This window comes from Antechinus flavipes, chromosome 3 (genome assembly GCF_016432865.1).
Source record: "Antechinus flavipes isolate AdamAnt ecotype Samford, QLD, Australia chromosome 3, AdamAnt_v2, whole genome shotgun sequence".
Lineage (NCBI taxonomy): Eukaryota > Metazoa > Chordata > Mammalia > Dasyuromorphia > Dasyuridae > Antechinus > Antechinus flavipes.
Genome location: NC_067400.1, coordinates 550,885,012 through 550,907,350, shown reverse-complemented (window position 1 = coordinate 550,907,350; position 22,339 = coordinate 550,885,012).

The window sequence follows — 22,339 nt, the reverse complement described above, 5'->3', positions numbered from 1 at the left end:
CTAAGGCAAACAGGTTTAAGTGACTTGTCCGAGATCACACAACTAAAAAATTACCTAAAGCTAGATTTGAACTCCTGAAAGATGATTCTTTCATATTCCAGGCCCATCACCCTATTCACTAGTCAGCTGCCCAAATATTAAGTATATAGAAATATAATTCATAGTGCAGCTCACAAAATATGCAGAGCCTGGATTGGGGAAGGACCTGAAGGAAAGTTAGCATGCTCTTTGGAAATTCTTCTAGGTAGTTTTCCAGGTTCTTTTGACTTGCGTTCTTTTGCAAGACATATCCTGTCTTTTGCTTATATAGTGATTATGTTTTCTTTTCATGTTGAACATAATTCTTATTTTTGGAGAAGACTGAGATATTGTGAGGATTGGAGAAAGTGTCTCATCCTGTTCTCTATCTTGTTGGTTATGCGACCTGTCCAATGGCCATTCTTTTTTAAACATTATATATTTTTTTCAGTTTCATGTAAAGACAATTTTTAACATTCATTTAAAAAATAAATTGTGAGTTCTTTCCTTACTGTCCTCCCTAAGATGGTAAACAATTTGAAACAGATTATATGTGTGCAGTGATATAAACCTATTTCATACTAGTCATATTGTGAAAGAAGAAATAGTTTGAAAAAGTTATAGTTTGCAAAAAAGAACAACTATGAAAAAGTGAAGTGAAAATGTATGCTTTGCTCTGCATTCAGATTCCATCACTTCTTTCTCTGGATAAGGATAATATTTTCCATCATAGGTCTTTTGAAATTGTTTTGGATCATGTAACGCTGAGAAGAGCTAAGTCATAGTTGATCATTGCACAATGTTATTGTTATTGTGGACAATGTTCTCCTGTTTCTGCTCACTTTGCTTTGCATCAGTTCATCTAACCTTTCCAGGTATTTCTGAAATTTGCCTGCTCATCATTTCTTATAGCACAATAATATTTCATTATATTCATATTCAAAAATTTGTTCAGTCATTCCCTAATTGATGGGCATCTCTTCAATTTTCAATTCTTTGCCACTATGAAAAGCTGCTACAGATATTTTCATTCATGTAGGTCCTTTTCCCTTTTAAAATGAATTTTTTGGGCTATGAATTTGGTAGTGGTATTGCTGGATTAAGGGGTATACAGCTTGATTGCCCTTTAGTCATAGTTCCAAAGGCAATTTTTAAAAAGAATTATTTTCAGCTTCAAAGTGTTTTCTTCCCTTGACCTTCTTTCTCACCCATTGAAAAGGCAAGATAAATAATACCCATTGTGCAAATGGAGTTATGAAAAAAAAACCCCAAACTTCACATTAGCCATATTGCTCCCCAAAAGGCAAGAAAATAAAAGAAAAAATATGATTGAATCTGCACTCTAATTACACTAGTTCTCTATCTGGAGGTGGACAGTATTGTTCACCATGCATTATTTCAAACTATTGTGGATTACTGTATTGATCAGAGTTGCTAAGCCTTACACAGTTGATTAGTATCACAATATTGCTGCTACTATGTGCATTATTCTCCTGGTTCTGCTCATTTCAGTTTATATTATTTCACAGAAATTTTCCCAGGTTTTTCTGAAATCTTTTAATTATTTCTTCTAGCATAGTAATATTCAATAACATTCATATGTCATAACTTGTTCAGCCATTCCTCAGTTGATGGGCACTCCCTAAGCTTTCAATTCTTTGCTACATTAAAAAAGAACAGCTGCAAATATTTTGTATATTTGATCTTCTTGGGGTATAGTTCTAGTAACAGAATTGCTGAGTCAAAGGTTATGCATAATTTAATAGCCTTTTGGGTATAGCTCCAAATTATTCCCCAGATTGGTTGGATTAGTGCATAACTCTGGCAATAATACATTAGTGTACACATTTTCCCACATCACCTCCAGCATTTGTCATTTTTCTTTTATATCATATTAGCCAATTTGATGGGGTACTTCACAATTGTTTTAATTTATATTTCTCTAATTATTATTGATTTAGGGAATTTTTTGTTTCATATGACTAGCAGTTTTTAAACTGCCTTTGCTTTCTTTACTGAGAGTCTTGAGCTTTTCAGGGCTTGAATATAACTGTGCTACTTCAGCATGATTACAAGTTTCCTTAGAACATTATGGCACATTTAGGGAACGTGAGAGGGAAGCAGAGACTGCTATATACATTTAGTGCCAAGAGACCAGTAACAAAATTTGTGATAATACTTGATTTTAGATACTGAGCCAAATTGTCTAATTTCTCTTCCAAGGAAGTCTCAAGAACTGGTTTTGGTTTTGACTGAAGGAGATTGGTGTCCTTTGAGCTTAGCTTTGATTTCTTGATTTTGCAGGAAACCACAAGCTGAACTGCAAAGATAGTTTTCCTTCATTTCAAATTGAAACCATTCACAAGGGCTGAACACTGTGTATGGTTTTCATCTGAGGCTGTAGATTTCTTTGCTTTGTGGGGGAACACCTGAAATTCATCCAAGATTTAGGAACCTCAACCAAATTTCCAGGAGGTAGAAACTTGAGTGGTTTAGCTCAACTTTTTCTTCACCACTGAAACTTATTCTTGCCTCTTGTCACGTTTGTACTACTTCCTTCAAATCCCTCTGAAAACGTGTTTGTTACGTCTAATAGCTGGAGATTCCATTTAGAGAGAATATCTAATGCATTCAGGTAGGATACAGAGCTCATTACTGGAGTTTAAATGTCTTCAGAAAAAGGACTCAATTTAAAAATAAAAAAGTAAACTTTAATAAAAGCCGATGAGTCCATCAAGAGATGCCTGAACTTTGATTTTTAAATGATAAAAGATAAATTTCTTGTCCCTCACACGTTCTTGTATAACATTCTGTCCATATCAACTTAATAGCAAACAAATGCTGCTGCCAAGAAGAAATGAACATGTGCAAACGGGCGTGGGCAGATATCTTACTGCCAAAACAGTTTCTCCATTACGAAATGTTTTGAAAAGGTTTGTGTGTGTGTGTGTGTGTGTGTGTGTGTGTGTGTGTGTGGTGTATAGTATTTTGCCATATTGAAAAGTTCCCGAGAAAAATGTTCTGCTGTGGAGTTCAATGAAAGGTTGGATAGAGTGAGGATAATTGTCCTCAGAAAGTATATATATTCCATAATGACTTTTCCAGCACTTCTGTTGTCCCCCAGTTTTTCTATCTATTGTCAAATTAGTATAGCAAATAAGAGATTGTTGGCTTTTGAATCTGGTACAGGGTAGCGTGAGCAAGATTTTTTGCCCTAGTCTTTCTTTTTCTAACCCTTTCTTCATACATTTGCCAAAATAGTATCTCTAAATTCTTGACAATATTGTTCCCCTTTTCAGAAACCTTCACCAAGTCTGGATGTAGTTAGTCTTTCTAGTTTTACTTCACATCATTCCCTTTCATATATCTTACATTTGAACTAAATTTTGAGTTATTAGCTGTTCCCCAATTTTATATACTGTCTACCTCCTTCATGTGTTTATGCAAACCATTCCTTATCCCCGGAAAATGGTCTTTTCTCATCTTTGTCTTTCAGTATCCTTTTCTTCCTTCATTATTGAGCTCAGGTGCCATCTCATTGGTGAAATATTTCCTTATTTCCCAGATTAGTAACTTTATATAAGTTTCCATGCCTTATTCTCTCTCACCCCACATATAGAGCCAATTGTCAAAATTTGACATTTCTATCTCCACAACATTCCTTTGAATACAAATTCTTCACTCACACAGATACCCTCTAAATTCAGGCTCTCATCATCCCTATGCCAGATTATTGAAATGACCTTATGGAATTGATCTTGCTGCCTCAAGTTATTCTCCTCCTCCATCCATCCTCTGCACATCTGCCAAAGTGATTTTCTTTATGTGCAGATTTTACCATTTCGCTACTGAATTCCTTAAACTCCATTGTTTTCATATCATCTGTAGAATGAAATATAAACTCCTTTGGATTTTAAAATCCTTGATACAAAGTGACTCTAAACTATCTTTCCAGCCTCATTATGTATTATTCCTCTTCATAGTATAACTTGTTACAACAGTAGTCATTTCAAGACTATTGAGCAATGTAATGGTTACTAAGATCCACTTGATTCCCTCCCCTCAAGCTTTAGGGAGTTTATTTGAAATGAAAAGTTCTGAAATAAGTAATAATGACATTAAGACAAGCTTTCTAATATTTAGGTAGAGATTAGATTCTCTTCATAACCTTGCATTTATTATTATGCAAATAAGTTTATGTATGATAAGTAATAGTGTGGTGAGGATATGGTGACATTTTAGTCAGAGAGTCCATATGGAGTCTGGAGGAGAAATAGTTTTACACTCATGGCAGTGGGATTCCTGGACCCATTCCCCTGTTCCTTTGCCTTCTGTAATTATTGTGGTGAGTATGGTGCATACAAGTATAGTTGTTGATCTGGTATCATGGTTTATGCCCTTCAAAAGCTCAAACATAAAAAACAAATGAGCTTTTACAATGATGAAATTGTATTCCAAATTTAGCCTAGAGCTTCTTAGCTCACACAACTCTCCTTGCTGAGCTCACTTCCCCATCCCTAGAGGATGGGTCTAGTCAATGAAATCTATTTATTACTGATGATAAGGGAAGAAATTTGGATGTTCCTTATCTGATGTAAAGAGGAGTAAACTAGAGTCAGGGGATATTTCTCAATTTGGCATTTAAGAACCTAGACTACCTATCTAATCCTATGTGTTAATATTTTCTAGCATATCTTTCTACTCCAGTCAATAATGATGTTTCCATTGTATTTCACATGTCATATTCATTCCAGGTTTTCTATTGTTGTTACCCCATTCCCACTTTTGGCAATATTTTCTTTATTGTTCTATTAAGGCTCATCTCAAGTTTTTTTCTTTCTTATTATAGTTTTTTATTGACAGAACATATTCATGGGTAATTTTCCAACATTGTCCCTTACACTCATTTCTGTTCCAACTTTTCCCTTCCCTCCCTTCATCCCCGCCCTAGATGGCAGGCAATCTCATACATGTTAAACATGTTAAAGTATATTTTAAATACAATATATGTGTACAGATCCATACAGTTCTCTTGTTGCACAAGAAAAATCAGATTCAGAAGATAAAAATAACCTGGGAAGAAAAAAAATGCAAGTAGTCCATGCTCAATTCCCAGTGTTCTTTCTCTGGGTGTAGCTGATTCTGTCCATTATTGATCAATTGGAACTGAATTGGATTTTCTCATTGTCGAAGATATCCACTTCCATCAGAATATAACTTCACATAGTATTGTTGTTGAAGTGTACAATGATCTCCTGGTTCTGCTCATTTCACTTAGTATCAGTTCATTTAAGTCTCTCCAAGCCTCTGGTCATTTCTTATAAAACAATAATATTCCATAACATTCATATACCACAATTTATCCAACCATTCTCCAATTGATGGGCATCCATTCAATTTCCAGTTTCTAACCATTACAAAAAGGGCTGCCACAAACATTTTGGCACATAGAGGTCCCTTTCCCTTCTTTAGTATCTCTTTGGGATATAAGTCCAGTAGTAACATCGTTTTTTTTTTTTTTTAATAGTATTTTGTTTTTTTCCCCAGTTACATGTCAAGAAGATTTTTTAGCATTCTTTTAAAATAATAATTTATTTTTCCAAATCCATTCAAAAATAATTTTCAGCATTCACCTTTGAAAAATCTCTTCTCCAAATTTTCTCCCACTCCTCCCTTCCCACTCCCCAAGAAAGCAAGAAATCTAAGATTAAACATGTGCAATTCTTCTAAACATATTTTCATATACGTAATTTAGCATTCATTTTTACAAAATGAATTGAGTTCCACTAGACCCAAAGGGCTATCAAACTGTGTGTACCCTTTGATCCAGCAGTGTCTCTACTGGGACTGGATCCCAGAGAGATCACGAAAAAGGGAAAAGAACCAATATGTGCAAAAATGTTTGTAGCAGCCCTTTTTGTAGTGGCAAAGAACTGGAAACTGAATGTATGCCCATCATTAAAGAATGTTGAATAAGTTATGGTATATGAATGTTATGGAATATTATTGTTCTATGAGAAATGATCAGCAGGATGATTTCAGAAAGTCCTGGAGATACTTTCATGAACTGATGTGAAATGAAGTGAGTGGAATCAAGAGAACATTGAACATAGTAACAACAAGATTATACAATGATCAATTCTGATGGACATGGCTCTTTTCAATAATAAAGTGATTCAGGCCAGTTCCAATGATCTTGTAATGAAGAGAGCCATCTGTATCTAGAGAGAGGACTGTATGTAGATCACAACATAGTATTTTAACTTTTTTGTTGTTGTTTGCTGGTATTTTATTTTCTTTCACATTTTTTCTCCCTTTTGTTTGATTTTTTTTGGGCATCATGATAATTATGGAAGTATGTATAGAAGAATAGCTCATGTGTAATATATATTGGATTACTTGCCATCTGGGGGAGAGAGTAAGGGAAGGGAGGGAGAAAATAATTTGGAACACAAGATTTTGCAAGGATAAATGTTGAAAATTATTTATGCATATGTTTTGAAACTAAAAAAAGTTTAGAAAAGTAGATTTTGAGTTCCAAATTCCTTCTCTTCCTTCCTTCCCCTCTTCTGAAGATGGTGGGAAGTTTGACATAGTTTATACATAAGCTATCATGTAAAGTATATTTTCATATTAGTCACAGTTGTGAAAGAAGAAACAAAAAAAAAAAGCACAAGCATAAAGTAGAAAAAATGCTTCCATCTGCATTTCAAGTCCATCATTTTTTTATCTGGATAGAGGTAGGATTTTTCTTTGAGTCCTTTGTGATTATCTTGTATCATTGGGTTGCTGAGAAGAACTGAGCTCATTGTAGCCGATCATCACACAATGCTATTGATATCGTATGCAATGTTTTCCGAGTCCTGTTCATTTCACTTTGCCTCAGTTCATACAAGTCTTTAGTCTTTTCCCCCGAAGTCTGCCTGTTCTTTATTTCTTATTACACAACAGTATTCCATTACATTCTTGTTACATTACAGCTTGTTTAGCCATTCCCCTATTAATGGGCATCCCTTCAATTTCCAATATTTTGCCACCACAAAAAGGGCTCCTATAAATGTTGTTGCACATGTAAATTCTTTTTCCCCTTTTATGATCTCTTTGGGATACTGACCTAGTAGTGGTATTGCTGAGTGAAAGAATATGCAGTTTGGTTGTCATTTGGACATATTTCCAAATTGTTTTCCAGAATGTTGGAACAGTTCACAACTCCACCAACAATGTATTAATATCTCAATTTTTCCACTTCCTCTCCACCATTTATCATTTTGCCTTTTGTTTTTGTCATAGTGGGCACTCTGATAAATGTGAGGTAGTATCTCAGAGTTGTTTTAATTTCTATTTCTTTAATCAATAGTAATTTTGAGTATTTTTTCATATGCCTATGGATATGCCTATGGATTTTTTCATATGAAAACTGCTTGTTAATATTTTTTGACCATTCATCACTTAGAGAATGGCTTGTATTCTTATAAATTTGATTCAGTTTTCTATATAATTGAGAAATGAGACCTCTGTTAGACATACTTCCTATAAAGATTGTCAGCTTTCTTTTTAAATTTTTTAATCTTGGTTATATTGATTTTATTTGTACAAAGCATTTTATTTAATATAATCAAAATTATCTATTTTGTATTTTGTAATGCTCTTTATTTCTTGTTTGATCATGAATTTTGTGGACTCAAGCTTACTAGAAAATGCATACGGCAAATAGATAAATCATAATTCCCTGTCAGTCTTTTGCTGGAGTTTTCAAGATGTTCTCATTGGATAATGCACTTTTTGGGTAGACTTCTCAGAGAGACTAGAATCTGCCTTTCCTCATCTAGTCCATTCTGCTTCTGGCTCCAGATGAAACAATTGCAATCCCAGGGATACTGCTAGGTGACTGATACACAATGTAAACTCTCTAATCTATTAAAGTTCATGAGATTTCACTTGTTAAAGGGGGGATAGTTGACAAAGAAGGATAGTTCTGGTTCTTCTTTTACCCTTCTTCTCCTTCCCTGTCCCCCACAATAATTCCTTCTCTGGGGTTTAACCTCTAAAGGCTCACATCTTCCAGGTTCTGAGCTGATCTGCTCATTTGCAAATGGCAGAAATGCCATTTACAAATGACCAGACCAAACACATTTTCCATGCAAACACATTTAGTTTACCCAAAGGCTTCAAGGATTTCTATAATAATAAGGATTTTTATATCTAGAATAAAACTTTTGATTGATGGATTGATTAAACAGACATTTTTAGGTGTTGTTCATATTCAGTTCATATCTCTGATTGATAGGTTCTCTTAAGTTTCTGAGATATCTATAATTATTGAGGAGAGATTATGGGATATTCTCTTGCAAATATACAACACTTATAAATTGTAATGTGTTATAAAAATGCCACATCGTGGTTGTTGTCATATTTCTGGAAAGCAAGAACTATGTTGTATGTATATATGTATATATAGATACATATATACACACACGTACACATACATCTATATTGATAGTATTAATTGTACTTTCTAGGCATATAGGAGGCATTCAGTAAATATTGAATTTATAAAAATAATCTTTTATCACTGATTGTGTGATCTTGAACTCAATCATTTCTATTCTATAGTCATGACCTAGACATTAGTTAATAGTTTTCAAAAATCCCATGATCTGCTTTTCCTATTTTTAGTTGAGACTTTTATCCAAGAAACCATAAGATTTTCCCCACAATTTTATTCTTTCATTCTGATTTTGGTTACATTGGTTTTATTTTAATAAGCCCTTTTTAATTTGACATAATTAAAATTATCCATTTTATACCTAACTTCTTCTCTACCTCATTTATCCATAAATTATTTGACTACGCAAAAATCTGATAAATAATTTGTTCCATATTTTATTTTTCTTGAGATCTTTCTTTATATCTAGGTCATGTATCCATTTTGATCTTATCTTGGCAAGTGATACTGATCTATGTCCTGTTTTCACTGTACTGCTTTCCAATGTCAAAGGATATGAAGTTTTCTACTGAAGAAATCAAAACAATTTATAATCATATGAAAACATGCTCTAAATCATTATTGATTAGAGAAATGCAAATTAAAACAACTGTGATATACTATTTTATACCTATTAGACTGGCTAAAATTGTTGAAGGAGAAAGTGACAAATATTGGAGGTGACACTTTCATTATTAGTGGAATTGTGAACTGATCATACCATTTTGGAGAATAATTGAGTTATTCTTAAATAGTTTGAAATTGCCTATATATTTTCTGACCCAGTAATACTGCTACTAGATCTATTTCCAAAGATCTAGTGGTTACAAAGAGCTGGAAATTTCAGGGATGCCCATCTCCTGGGGAATGGCTGAACAAATCATGATTTATGATTGTGATGGGATAGTCCTCTCTTATAAGAAATGATGAATACAATGAGCTTAAAAAAACATGGATTGACTTGCATGGAATAATGAAGGATAAAATGAGCAGAACCAAGAGAATATTGTATATAGCAATAACAAAATTGTTTTAAGAATGATTTTGAATGAATATAGTTATTTTGTCCATTACAAATACCTATATATAAAGAACAGATGAAGAAAGATGCTATCTCATTGTTGGTGGACCGGTGAATGGATCCAGCCATTCTGGAGAACAGTTTGGAAGTATTCTCAAAAAGTTTTCAAACTGTGCATACTCTTTGATTCAGCAATATTTCCAATGGGTTTATATCACAAAGAGATCTTAAAGGAGGGAAAGGGACCCACATGTGTAAGCCTTTTTTGTAGTGGCAAGAAACTGGAAACTGAGTGGATGCCCATCAATTGGAGAATGGCTGAATAAATTATGGTTTATGAATGCTATGGAATACTATTGTTCTATAAGAAATAACCAGCAGGATGATTTCAGAGACCTACATGAACTGATGCTATGTGAAATGAGCAGAATCAGGAGATCATTATACATGGCAACAAGACTATATGGCGATCAATTCTGATGGACATGGCTCTCTTCAACAATGAGAGGATTCAAACCAGTTTTACTTGTTCAGTGATGAAGGGAGCCATCTCCGCCCAGAGAAAGGATCATGGGAACATAGTATGGAATGCAACATAGCATTCTCACTCTCTCTGTTGTTATTTGCTTGTATTTTGTTTTCTTTTTCAGTTTTTCCTTTCCTTCCCTCTTGACCTTCCTTCCTTCTTCTTGTACAGCAAGATAATTATATAAATAAATATTATATACACATATATTGGATTTAATGTGTATTTCAACATTTTTAAGATGTATTGGCCTACCTGCCAGCTAGAGGAGTGGGTTGGGGTGAAGGTGGGGAAAATTTGGAACAAAAGGTTTTGCAAAGGTCAATGTTGGAAAAATTACTCATGCATATACTTTGTAAATAGATAAATAAATGATAATTTTTTTTAAAGAGAGGGAAAAAAAAAGAAAGATGCTATCTGCATCCAGGAAAATAACTGATAAATAGAAGTATTTATAGAATGATTTTTCCTATCTATACTTATTTGGTAGTCATCTCCAGTGTATATGTATAGGGAGAGAGAATTAAAAAAAGGGAAATTTACAGGATAACTTTATTATACATTTGAGGGGAATAGCAAGATTCACATAATGGGTTTGAAGTTTCATGTGCATTTTTATTATACTACATTATTATTCCATAAATAAAAATAAGGATAAAATTAATTGCCATTGAGGCAAATTTAAATTTATTTATATGGATATTAACGTAACTTACTGAAAATTGTACTTTCACATCAGCTGTTACAAGTTTATCTCTAAATGGCTCCAATAAATCTAAATCTAATTTGACTCCTGAAAGCCAGTTATACATCTTCAACTGCTTTTTGAACATAATTTACTCTGTGAGCTCTACACATCTTAAACTCAAGATGTTCAAAACAGGGCCCATTAGCTTTCCCTTGTAAAATCTATTCCTCCTTAAACTTCTTTACTTCTGATAAAGGTATCATTGTCCATCTAAATTCATAAACTCAGAAGGATCCTTGACTATTTTGTCTCTTTTATATTGTTACCCCTCTCCATTCAATTATTTGTTATCTTATTGTTCCTACGTTGACATTTCTCACTTTCAATATTTTCCTTTCACCTCCATAATCATCACTTTAATTCAGACTTCTCACCTTTCAGCTGAACTGCTATAATAATAATAATTTATTAATTGTTCTGCTTCCTTTCAAAGCCTTCCTCTCCAAATTATCTTCTATTTATTCTATTTTATTCTGATGACAAAATACTTTTAAGGTTCAGACTTGACCATATTACTTTCCCTTAAAAAATTCAATGGCTCCCAATTGCATAGTTAGTGAAATGTAAATGTATTAACCTGGCATTTGAAGTCCTCCATAATCTGGCTGTAATCTACCTTTACTGAACTATTTTATGTTATTCTACTTCAGATGGTCCTGCAAATTTGGCATTTAGTAAACTTCCATTAGGGAAGACAAGTAGAAGTTGTTTGGAAATCAATGGCAACTCCCTGGTAACTCATTAGACAATTTAGCTTTTTTAAAAAAAGAAACAGATGATGAAAACAGGCAGCAGCAGAAGATGAATAAGTTTTGGAATAATCTTATAAGACTAGCATCAAAAATGTTTATGTTAAGAAAGAGCTGCAGCTATTGAGAGAAGCTCAGGATGACATAAAAGGAAAATTTTGAAAAAGTTTACAGTGAAAGAAGAAAGAGGATCAAGGAAGTGATAGGATCTTACTTTGGTATGAAAAGGATTATGCCAACTAATGAAAGAAGTTAAAGCTTCTTATTTTTTACTTTGTTTCATTTTTTTTTTTTTTGCCAAGGAAAATGACCTTTGCAATGGACAAAACAGCAAGGAAGGAAAATAAACATTTATTTAATGACCATAATAAGAAATAAGCATTTATTTAGTGTCTACTATATATCAGAAATGATGCTGAATAAATACTTTTTACAAATATTATCTCATTTGATCCTCTCAATAACCCTGTGAGTTAGGTCATTATTATCCTCATTTTACAGATAAAGAAATTGAGACAAAAAAAATTATTGGTAAAATGACATCAGTGTTAAAATCTGAGGCCAAATTTGAACTCAGGTTTTGCTGATTTCAGGGCTGGCACTCTATCCACTGTGCCACTTAGCTGTCCTGGTTCTATAAACATTTTTACTTCATCTTGGTAAATAGTGTAAGATATTTGTTTATGTCCAATTTTTGCTCTACTGATGTCATTTTACCAATAATTTTTTTTTTTTTTTACCAAATAATGAGTTCTTATCCCCAAATCTTAAGTCCTTTTTTTATGTTATTTTCTCTCAGCAGAATTAAAGCGATTTGAGTGCTTAGGGTCTATCTTCATTTTTTCTTATATATATTCTCAGTCCTTGGCCTAGTACCTATATCTTAGTAAGTGCTTAACAAATTCTTTTTCTAATATTAGCTGGCTATATTAAAGAATATGAAAGGTGTAAATCCCTTGGGGAATGGCTAAACTAGTTCTGGCATATAATTGTAATGGAATATTACTGTGCTATATAAGACATGAAGAACAATTTGATTTTAGAAAAAAAATTTCATGAAGTAATGAAGAGTAAAATGAACAGAACCAGAACAACATTTTATACAATAATAATGTTTTTGAGACTAATGTATTCTAAGTATTTTAAATAGTCAAATCAACTACAAAGTGTCTATGAAAAAATGCTATCCACTTTCAGAGCAAATTGATAAATAAAAATGTGTATAATATGGTTTTATACATTTATGTATATATAAATATATATATATATATATATATATACACACACATACATATATGTGCATGTATATGTGCCAAATAGTGGATTTTTCTAGTGTGTGGTGGGGAGGGAGAGAGACAGACAGTTTGAAATTTAAAATGTAACAAAAAATTCAATTATAAAAAGAAAAAAAAAAGGAATGTGAGTGACTGTCATATGGAACAGGAGGTTAAATTTGTTCTGTTTTGACCCTAAAGGGTAGAAATAGGAGCAATGGATAAAAAATGTAAAGAAATAGGTTGAAATTTGATATCAGAAAAAAAACTTTTTCACAAGTAGGATTGTCCTAAAATGGAATGGAGTTTTGGGAGGGGTAAATTATATCCCCTAAGTTTGAGTTCTGGGCTCTGTCACTATCTATATGAACTTGGGCAAGTCATTTAAATTTTACAGACTTTCAGTTTCTTAATCTTTTAAGTGAAGGAGTTGGATGAGATGACATGTTTTTTTCATCTTTAAATCTCTGCTCTCCTAGATATAAGATAAATGAGGTCATGGAGATTATAGATGAAAGATGGTAAAATAGAAGTAAAAAAAAACATTTAAACTGGCAAAATCTTATTCATAAAATTATTATCGACCCTCTAATTTTATCTGATAATAGTTAAAAAACTTATTTTAATTCAAGTATCAATATACTCTTTTCGAATGCATCCCCAACAAAATGAGTGGGAAGATTCTGGGTTATAATACTTTGCAGACCCCTTCACTCAAAAACATGACACAAACATCTAGATTAAGGCTAAGATAGTTGAGACAGAAATGGGAAATAGTGACAGAAGCTAAAGCTGTCTTTTCAAATGATTATAAGTAGATGCCTAAAATTGCAATCAGAAATAGAATAATTATGATATACAATTTAAAAATAACTGTCAGCATTCTTGTTTGATGCACAAATATGATTGACTGTCAGAATGTGTGATAGTTTCTACCAATTCTGAATAATTCTATATTTTACATCAAGTCAGAGTAAATGCATTCTGTTGGAAATAATTGATCTCAACAGCTGAGAGTCCAAAAAAAACCAAATAGATACGCTAGTAATGAAAAAGAATTCAGCATCAGCCCACCAAAGTCTTAAACTAGATATTTTATTAAAATTTAGTTAAATTTTTTTCTTTTATCAAGTTGAATTAAATTCAACATAATTTCCACACATCAGGTAATGTTCTAGGAGATGAACAGAGTCCAATCTTTTCAATAGTAACTGTGATAATATAACAGAAAGCACACTCACTCCACAATAGATGTTGTTTTGATTACATTTTGATTGAAATAATGTGGATTATAACCAAAAATTGGAGGTAGGCATCTATTCCTTTAATTCTCAAGTGACAAAATTTGAAAACTGTTAACATAGGATTTGATTTCTTGTTTTATTGAGATAATTATTTGAGTTCTCCATCTCTTTCTCCATCTCTTTTTGTAAAGATGTGAATTATTGATATAAAAACTAATAGTTATAAAAATTAAGTAACTTTTTGGATCGAATCTGCAAATTTTTCTCTTGTAATGTGGTAGCAAGGTCTTCAAGAATAAGATTTATTCCTTATTTCTAAAGTAATATAAAATGAATTGAAATAAGAAATATGGAGGAAGGAATATATATTAATTTGAAGACAAGACATCTTCCAAGTGTGGCAGCAGGAATTAAAAAAGTGATTGAATTTACTACAATTTATTATATTTCAGCTCTAAGGCCTCAGAACTACTTGTCAATCCTTCTATTTATCTCTTGTTAATTTTCTGTCCTTCTTCTACCATGAGTGATCAGTTCACAAAATATCTTCAGAGGATTTCAAGGTCAAAAAAACTCTCATACATTATTAGTAAAAATGATAAAGAAAAAGCAGTATCTTATGACTCATTAAGGATAAATTCTATATTTACTGAAGATGTTCCAGATAAAGGTATAAGAGTGAGGTAGATTTTCACAAATGATATTCTATAGTTTTATGATTTAGGAGACAGACTTATCTTGATTGAAGAAATGTGTTTTAGTTATGCCTCTTGACACATATTGGCTATATTACTTTGGGGGAGTCATTTAGGCAATTAAGACTAAAAATTGAAAGTTTGCTACTTTAGTGAAATTACCAGTATGGACCAAAAAAGAAAACAAAATTCTTGAGCACATCAGATATTTACAAACAGATGAGTGATAAAAAAACTAAAAACCAAAAACCAAAAAACCAAAAAACAAGCCAACTGATTTGCTAAAGATGCTAACCTTAAAGACTCAATAATATGTGGTAATCACTAAAATTTTTTAAAAAGAAAAAAATAACTTTGACATCTCTTTTATTTTTAACATCACTTTGGTAATACTATAGTTCTATAAGAAATGATGAGCAAGATGCTCTCAGAAAAACCTAGAATTACATGAACTGATTCAAAATGAAGTGATCAAAACCAGGAGAATATTGTACCTTGCAAATACAATATGATCATCAACTGTGAATGACTTAGCTATTCTCAGCAGTCTGAGATGACTCTAAAAAGACATGATATAAATGCTATTCATTTCAAGAGAAAGAGCTGATGAAGTCTGAATATAGATCAGAGCATATTTTTAAATTTTTCTTTATTTTCTTATTTTTTGTCTGTTTTCTTATTCAACATAACTAACTTGGAAATATGTTTTACATGACTAAAAACAATTATTAACATTTCTTAAGGCAAAAATAGTGGGGAATTTGCTCACCAAAGGTATTTATCTATTTGGCTGAGGATGTCCAGTGCAGAGTTCAAATGATGTTCCCACAGATAGTAAAGCCCTCTAGATGTTTTTATTTATAGATACAATTGTAATGATTGTATCAAATTTCAGAAATACTGCAGTGTTCCCTAAATAAGCTCTATGACTGAAAAGAGTTTGGTCTAACAATCCACACAGTAAAAAACAAAAAGGTTGATGAAGAATGCCTATTATCTAAACTTTGACATGCATTGGGGATAGCCCAGGGAGCTGATCCATATAACTTGGTCAGGTATACTGGATTTAGAAAGTGAACCTTTCCTGAAATTAAATAGAATGGATGGAATTGCCATTGGGAAATTTTTATCATAACATTTTTTCCTAGAAGCAAAGACTTTCTCTCTCTCTCTTCTCTCTCTCTCTCTTTCTCTCTCTCTCTCTCTCTCTCTATATATCTATATATATATATATATCATATATATGTAAATAAAATTAATATTTTTTATTTTTTTCCAAATATACCTTGCCTTCTTCCTCAGCTCAGGAAACCATTCCTTATAAAAAGAAAAGAATAAAAAAGAGGAGGAAAAAAGCATTACAGCAAGACTCACCAACACTTCAGCTGAGTCTGATTGTATAGGTAATGTTCCACAGCCATAGTTTATTATCTTTTTAAAGAAAGAAGGTATATTTTCTCATCTCCTTTTGAGGGATAAGCTTGGTCATTACACATTATCCTGTTCAGAATTTTTGCTTTTTTTCATTTATACTAATGTAGTCATTGTGTATTTTGCTTTATTGTTTCTGTTTACTTAATTTTGATTCAGATCATATGTCTTTCCATTCTGCTCTGTATTATTCATATTCATAATTTCTTAAAGCAGACTAATGTTCCATTACATTTATGTACCTCAATTAGATTAGCTATTCCCCAGGTAATGGGCATCTATTTTGTTTCCAATTTTTTGCTACTACAAAATATACTACTGCAAATATTTTAGTATTTGACTTTCTTGGTATATTGCCCAAACCCATATTTTTAACATCAAGATTCTTGAAGTGATCAAGTGAGAATGAATCATAGAATTACACAATTTCTGAAGAATTAAAATTGTTGGACACCCAAAAGCCACAGAGAATTTCCTTTTTAGGCATAAGAAGGCTACAATGTATACCAATGGTGAATTATACAGGAGAAGTAGCATTAAATATATTATAAAGATATATGATGGGAAAAGGGAGTGGACTGAGTCTGTAGAGAGTGGAGAAACTCTTCTACATCATTCACATATCCAAAATGTCAAAAGATTTGCTGGATCCCCTGTAGAAGATTGATAAGAAATATCAGTCAGTGTCATAGAATAAGAAAACAAAAATGAATTATAATCTTGATTACTGGAAGGAAGACCCAAATAAATGAGAACAGAAAGCCACCCAAATAGTTCCCTGTCATGTGGCCCAGAGTGATTTTTCCAAACTATGTTCTTAAAACTCCCATTATCTCATTAAAATTAAAATTATCCTATTGTATTGCTGACATAATCTTAAAACAAATATTGAAATGTTTGATAAAGCAGTAAATAAATTCTTGTGTACTGAGAAAAAATTCAGTCTATAAAACAATAAATATATAAGGATATTATTAGGTTCACTGGAATGCCAAAAGTATATGTAAAAATGAGAGAAAGAACAAAAGATATGGTGGTAGCTACAACTGGCATGAATCCCCCCCACTCCCCTTTGTAGAATTACTCTAGACCTGCTCTAGGATGAAAATGTCCTCCTTAAAATGTGGTTTATAGAATTTAACACAATATACTAGATATTGTCTGAATAGGGCAGAATACGTTGGGCCTAATACTTCCTTCTATATATGTTATATCTTTTTTATTAAGCATAAATTTTATTAATGTTTGTGGTTACCATGTCACACTAATAATGATTAATAATAAGAACTTTCTAGTTTGCTCATATGTCACCAGAAATATGTTACATAACCTGTTGTCTAACATTCCACTTTCCCTTATTATATACATTTGAATCCAAATGTAAAACTTTTGATTTAACAAATAGGATTACTAAATTTCTGAACATTTATTGTGGATGTGATATTTTCCAATGTTCATAAAGCTGGATAATAGATTAACTACTAATAATGCTGCCAAGAGTAAATTAAAAAAAAAAAAACATTGCTAAGTATTATGAAGACTTGGGCAAAAAATGGAGACTGTAAGTACACAGTTGGTGTCCTTATCATTGATAACCATAAGTAAAGACTTCAATTTATAAGAATACTAGTCATTTCTCAGTTGACAAATGGTCAAAGGATATGAAGATGCAGTTTTTCAATGAAGAAATAAAAACTACATTTAGTCACATGAAAAAAATGCTTTAAATCACTATTGTTTTGGAATGCAAATTAAAACAACTTTGAGATACCATCTTACATTATCAGATTGGCTAAAATGATAGAAGCAGAGAAAAACAAATATTGAAGATCACATGGAAAAATTAGACACTAATTCACTGTTGGTAACCTGGGAACTGATCCAAACATTTTGGAGAGTAATATGGAATTATGTCCAAAGAGTTATAATACTGTGTATACACTCTTCAAAACCGCAATAGGTCTGTTTCCTTGGGTAGTTAGAAGAATAAGGAAAAGAGCTTATATATTCTTAAAATATTTATAGCAGCTCTTTGTGTTGTCAAGGAACTGAACATTGTGGAAATGCTCACCAATTGACTGAACTAGTTCTTTTATATGATTGTTTTGGAATATTACTGTGCTTTAGAAAATAATGAGCTGATTGATTTTAGGAAAACATGCATGAAATAATGAAGTGTGAAATAAATAGAATCAAGAAACCATTATACACAGTAACAGCAATATTGTTTCAAGAACAACTTTGAAGGATTAGGGAAGTTTGATATTACAAATACTCAGATCAACTACAAAGGGCCTATCAAGAAAGATGCTATGCACATCAATTTATGAATTGATAAATAGAATATAATATTTTTTTTTGCATTTATCTATCTCTATATCTACACACACACACACACATTTGTTTCAAATAGTAGCCTTTTCTAGGTCAGAGTGGGGAAAGAAAAAAACAGTATACAGTAGAGAACAAAAGAAATCTTAGAAGGAAGCATAGAAAAACAGAATAGCTTTGAAAATGGCGTGTAGCATTTTTTATATTTTTTAAGTTAAATAGTATGAAATAGAAATTCATAGTTTTATATTGAATCTTTTTTTATATTGTATTGTATACATGGAAATGTTTTCCTTTGCTCTTTTTGTATTTAAATTCAAAATTAAAAAATCAAGCACTTTAGAAGAACTTAGGATATAAACATGGTTTAAAATATGATTTCTGAAAAGATTCTTGTATTTTTGGCACTCAACTTAAAATGAAAGAATTAATATATGTCTTGTTTATATGTACTCTTGCTTGTATAACTTAAAAAAAGGTTAAATTTGAAAGGAAGGAATATATAGAAAACTGTGTATGCTTTCCAAGCTGAACACTATACATTGTATCTGCTGTGTATGAAGAATAGCAATGGAGCTGCTTAGAAATTCACAGGAGACAAAAAGCTAAGGAAAAACCAGATAGCTATAAAGAAATGAATAAAATTTGGATAATAATCAAAGTTAAGCAACAAAGGTACAAATTTAGCTTTAATGAAATGAAAACTTTCCAGTAATTACAGCTATACAAAAGTATGATGAGCTGGACTGGGAAATAGTGTGTGTGTGTGTGTGTGTGTGTTTTTTTTTTTTTATTCGAGGTCTTTAAGTACGGACTGAATGGTTACTTTTTAGATAAGTTGTAGAAGAAATCCTTTATAAGCAATTGTTGGATTGGATACTCTTTGAAGTTCCTTGAGACTCCCAAATTCTGGAAACTAGAGAACTTTATTCAGAGAAGCAAAGTTGAATTCAGGAAGCTGAAACTTGGTAGAATGGGATTCATGGTTGGGATATCATTGAAATTTTTACTTTATTCACTAAGCATAAGATAGGTAAATGAAATAGGATGGAGTAGCATTATATATTGAGAAGATATACTCATGTGAGTGAAGGGGGAGGGAAACTGTTCCCTTACTGAAACTGTGTTACCTTTTGATCTGTGATCCCTTTTGGAGTCTCCCCCCCCAGATAAGTTATCTTTCGGGGATTCCAGAGCCTTTGATTCAATTAGAAATCAAGTAGAAATTCAAAGGGGTCAAAAAGTACCCCTTTGAAGTACTGTTCCATTAGGAGATCTCAGCTAGATACTGATAAGCATCTAGGCTGGGAACCTTGGCTTCCTGAAGCTTCAAAACTCCTTTTAAAGGGCAGTTTATAAACTTGCTCTTTGCACAGGCCCAAAGTAGCTTGCTCAGCTGCTAGGACTCTGTCCACTGAGAAGGCATTCTCTTCTCAGGGCCAGACTCCATTTCCCTAATAGGACTTTGCCACAATAGAAGTCAGTCTCTTAGCAAACTGGTTTCTATCCAGCAATAAACTTTCATTTTTGCCAATTCAGGGTTTATGAAATTTTCCATGAAAAACCTGTGCTGACCAAAAGGGGATTCTAACAACTCTCTGACTGCCACTAACCTCATCATAAGGACATAAAGAAACTAGAAAAGGAAAATATGACAGAGAAAATTTGTTTAATGATAACAAGGGGCAGAAACAGAGGCTTTATTGAACATATACTACAAACCACTTGGATGGAAAGAGAAAATAGGGATAGAAGTTTTTAGTATTCAAAGAAGATTAAAATTGTGAATTCTGAAGAGAATGGGGAAGAAGTCTTGATCGTGAAGCAGACTCACTAAAGACAAGCAATTAGCAAACAGTATGTGTATACTATTTGTCTTCTTTTGTTATTCATATGGAAAAAAACATCCCAAGAATCATATAGCTATACTTTCCTTCTTTGCAAATGTGAGGCCTATGGATGGGACATACTATGTATAAGATTGAACTTTTTTGATATATTGATTTATTTAGCTGATTTGCTTATTTTTTCTTATTCATTTTAAATAGAGGATTAACTAGTCAATATATCCATTTGTTATAAGCCTCCACAGAGTGTTTAGCTCATTCAATCACTATGTAGACTTTGAAGCATGCAGAGAAATTCCATAGTTGCCTTTGCATTGCTATGTGTTTGGCTGCTGAAATTAGAAATATGTTTATAAAGCCCTTCTCATCAGAGACCAACACATGGCCGTGAACATGGGCCTTGGTTTTTTGCCTTGAAGTTTGTTCTTTTGTTTTAGGTGGAGGAGACTGGAGATTGTAAACTTCTTGAAGTTAAGGAACAAAGGCTATTTTGAGTTTTAAAACCAATCCAATGCCTAAAGAAGTGAGAAATAGCTTTGGGAAATTGTATCCAGTTGAGAAAAACTCTTCTAGCACTGATGCTATATTTGACATGAATTTGGTGGGATCACTGTTATAAGGAAACTGTATTAAACTAAATTAACTCTCCCTAGAGATTGATATTGTATAGGGGAGGATGTGGCCCCTGGGTGTTGAGTGAAGGTATACCTGGTAATATTCAGAGTTCAAATCCCTTTGTAAAAGCTAATTGATGTTAACTGATTAAATTAAATTAAGGCACTAACCTCTAGTGTCTAACAGTAGAGGAAACACATTAGGATGGGACCTCAACCTGATACCATTAAAGAAATGTACCCTCAAACCTCAGAAGTTTATTTATTTAATATTTAATGTGTCTATTATATGCAAAGTACTATGCTAAGTGCTGGGCATAAAAAAAGAAAAGTAAAAGACAATCTCTGCTTTTACAGAGTTTACAATCTAATGAGTGAGATGAATATTTATGTTTCTCTTTCCTTTTTATTATTTGTTACAAGGGAAGTCTCTCTTTCTGTGTGATACATTGGAAAATGAAATTGAAGTAAAATCAAAATAGGTCAATAAAACAACAGAAATCATATGGCTAAATACTGATCACTAATAAAGTGGAGACTACATCCTTTTCAGTTCAAAGATCATAATAAATAATATATCATCATGGATAACTACAAAGTAAGCAAATAAGACAATGTAGTTAGGACCCAGGAGGGTTACAAAGGAAGAACCCTCCTGGGTCCTAACTACATTGTCTTATTTGTTTTGGCAATCCCTTTTTGGTCTCCTTTGTATTCACTGAAGTCTTTACTCTGGGGCTAAAGTAGTAACTGTAGCAGCTTACATTAGGCTAAACACATTTTACATAACTACAATTAATTATCTTTCTCCAGGCAATGGGGATATTACCTGGGCAGCTTCCAGGAGCCATCCTTGAGCCCCTCTTGCTCCATCCTTGAGCATTCCTCTGGCTATGAGTCTCTGTCTGAGTCTATTGCTTCTCCTCTCCACTGATAGTAGATAAAGTGTTTTTTTAAACTATTATTTTTGTGGAATGAATAAATAAGAAATGTAAACTTCTTGAATGAAATATTATTTTGTATTTATATCTCTAACTTCTAGGACTGTGGCTGGAACATAATAGTAAAATTGTAAAATCTCATTTATTCTCTTGAATCTCCTGCAAATTTAAATTATACTATTCTCATTAAAAAAAAAAAGCTATAAGAGTATAGTATGTGACATAGTGGAAAGATTGGTAGATTTGGAATGAAAGGACCTGGCATTCAATCTTGGCTATGATCTATCTATGGGGCAATTTGCAAATTATTTAACTTCTCAGGGCCTCAGTTTCCTCATTTGTAACATAAACAGGGTGGGCTAGAGAGCCTCAAAAACCTGTTCCAACTCCAAATCCATAATCTTGATGAGGCTCA